Source organism: Rhipicephalus sanguineus, chromosome 1 (assembly GCF_013339695.2).
Source record: "Rhipicephalus sanguineus isolate Rsan-2018 chromosome 1, BIME_Rsan_1.4, whole genome shotgun sequence".
Classification (NCBI taxonomy): Eukaryota; Metazoa; Arthropoda; class Arachnida; order Ixodida; family Ixodidae; genus Rhipicephalus; species Rhipicephalus sanguineus.
Genome location: NC_051176.1, coordinates 70,564,366 through 70,567,328, shown reverse-complemented (window position 1 = coordinate 70,567,328; position 2,963 = coordinate 70,564,366). Strand labels below are relative to the sequence as shown.

At 45.8% G+C, this 2,963-nt stretch overlaps 1 non-coding gene across 1 annotated transcript; it reads left to right on the top strand.

Annotated features, from left to right (window-relative positions):
- The first annotated feature begins 2,469 nt into the window (after window positions 1-2,469).
- Window positions 2,470-2,541, top strand: Trnat-cgu (transfer RNA threonine (anticodon CGU)). Its single transcript has one exon. It is a non-coding gene; the product is annotated as a tRNA-Thr (tRNA).
- The last annotated feature ends 422 nt before the right edge of the window (window positions 2,542-2,963 follow it).

The window sequence follows — 2,963 nt, the reverse complement described above, 5'->3', positions numbered from 1 at the left end:
TTTTCGAAAACACGATGTGCAAAAGTGGGGGGGGGGGGGGGGGGAGGGTCGGCTTAGATTCTAGTACAATGATTAAGTTTTTTTTTTCTGGCCTTGCGAATTTTGGGGGTCGGCTTAGAATCGGGGCCGGCCTAGATTCGAGTAAATACGGTATTTTCTTGTTTCACAGCTTTACTAATTTCTGTAAGATGCACGTACTTGAAACCAATTCCCATATCGGTGAAGCCCAATTGGAACCAGTTGGTTGAATTCCCATTAGAATTCTGGTCTGGGAGGTCCTTAACCCGTTAGAATGGCTGACTGTGCTAGTTGGTGATCCATGATACTTGAAATACGAGCGCGTAACTACGCAGGGACACAAGTAAGAAGACAGACAAGCGCGTCCTTAACCCGTTCGTATTTATAAATTTCGCTATGAAACTCGACCAATCATTCCATCAACCTGACCCCTCATACATATCTCTCGAGCGGATATGATATGTAACTAATACCAATTAGGCGTGTAACGATGCTCACCAGGAACTGTCCTATGGAGCACTTATTGGACTCATAATCTCCACTTGGTCCCATTTAACAACGTCAAATTGCCTAATACCAAATGCCTAATACCAAATGAGCTCGTGTAATATGATGTTCAAACATTCCGATGGGAAGTGAAATGTTCCAGTATGGGTTGACCCCGATTTTAACCCAATGTTAAGTGCGCAATCATCTCGACTACTCACATTCCAGTGGGGTTGCCGACTGGAAAATTTCGACCGATTGTCATGGCCATTTTGAACTGCCAATTCCAATTGGAATATACCTTTCAAGTGCGAGGTTCCAATTGGTTTAATTCATTCCAATTGAGGGCCGCTGTGTTGGAGAACCAACTGGAGTAGAGCGAACAGGTTAGCATTAAAAATGGACATTTGAGACCATCTAATTCGAACCCTTTGTGGACAATGGGTCACACCAAATTGGGCCAATTGAGACCAATTGGAATTCCCTACGAGTGTCAATGTTTTTTTTCACTGGGATATGTTATTTTTTATGGTTGACAGTCTAACACCACGATGAAATTGACCGCCTCATGCTGTCATGTAGTGCTGCAGTCTGAAATTGTTTTGAAACCCATTGCGGGCATGATAGTGTTTTGTTTAACGTCAAACGGAAACTGGGGAGTTTGACACCGCCTGATCTTACTCTACAGGTGGGGAAAACACGTTTACCCGGGTACTCGTTCATTGCTCGAGCAATGAAGACTCGGAGGCCGAATGACCATATTGCATTGTTCAGGCAGATTTGCGCGGCGAAGCTGCGTTGCTTAGAAACAATCATGATACAGCTACACTCTAAGGCAAAAGGGTGTGTGCTTCGTCCCTTTGGGGACTAATGGGGATGCCACAAACATTAATCCATTTAAGGACTAACTGCACTAGGTCTAACATTTAGTACCCACAGATCACCTCAGTGGACTAACATTTAGTCCTCACATTTACAGCTTACCGGACAACTGCTTAACCGAATGCCGAATTATCGGAAGTATCAAGAAAACAATAAAGAAATGTGTGTTACGTCAATACACTTTCATTTTCTTGATGAATACGTAAATTAGTGTTTATTTAGCATAAAAGCAGTGTAGAAGCCGCAATTATTGTCATCCTGCGACTTCGTCCACCATGTGACCACGGTAGACTTCCGCGTTTAATTATCCCCAAACATGCTGTGCTCCCGTCCCTTATTACGTGTAACACCGCCGGCAACACCATGACGTGCACGCTACGATAGTTCTTTCACAAGTGCAATGGTCGGCTACTGGTAGTTTGTCCATAGCGATATAACAGACGTGTGCTTTGCCAGCATGCCGACCGCGGCTGAAAGCTCTTCCCCTTGAGCAACGTCTGCTATGTTTGAGTTTTGTGACATTGCGCACGTATTGCATCAAGTTAAAATGAAGCTGCTTAATGCCGGATCCGCATGTGGACAAAACCGTGGTCACTACATGATGAAGGTGGTGATGCGGACAGCGTCGCCTCATTTCGGTTGTCTGCGGACGCCATTTTCGCTCTTTTGCGTCGTGCATCTGCTGCGCTTCGCGCTCCGTGCGCTCCAAGGAACGTTCTAATCAACCGGGTTGCTGCCAAGTATGACCGAATTAACGAGAGTTTGGTGCCATTAAACAATGCGTATGCTGGCCGGGACCGTGGAACACGCCCGAATTATCCGAGTTTCCGAATTAACGAGGTTTTACTGTACTGGACTTACGTATTCACCAAGAAAATGAAAATGCATTCTTGTATGTACTCTTCTATATTGTTTTCATACTTTTGATAATTTGGCATTCGGTTAAATTGGACATTTTATCCGGTCCCGTAAATGGCAGCCAGTAGCCCTAGATCCCTGGTGGCGTTCTCAACCAGCTGGACGACCCAGACTTGGTCTTCCAGATGCACATATATATTTCATAAAGTGGACGAGGGGATGACCGCCGCCGTAGCTCAGTGGTAGGGCATCGGACTCGTTATTCGAAGGTCGCAGGTTCGGTCCCTGCCGGCGGCAAGTTATCTTTTCGTCCACTTTACTTTCTTCACATTTATATTCTAATTACTACTGTAGCGAAGCGTTCGTAGTCGGTAATGGGTCGTCCTCTCGAGCGCCTTCTAGTGGGTCGCCTCCTCTCTGAGAGCACGCCCCCTCGTGCAGAGAGTCGGCCCCGCTTTGACTGTCGTCGTCGCCGAGTGCCCGCTAATAAAACGTCTTGACACTACAAATAACACCCCCTATACTTTCCTTGGCATTATTGTCTGTTAGTTGTCATTAATACTGCTCCTCATGTATATTACGGCCCTGTCGAGTTACCTGAGGGCAAGCCCACAGGATGTGTTTCATATCCAGGCGTTTCCCACATAAGTGGCATTTACCATCATATTGGTCAGAGTAATAACGACTGTAGACCACCGGATAAGGATAGGTGCTGATTA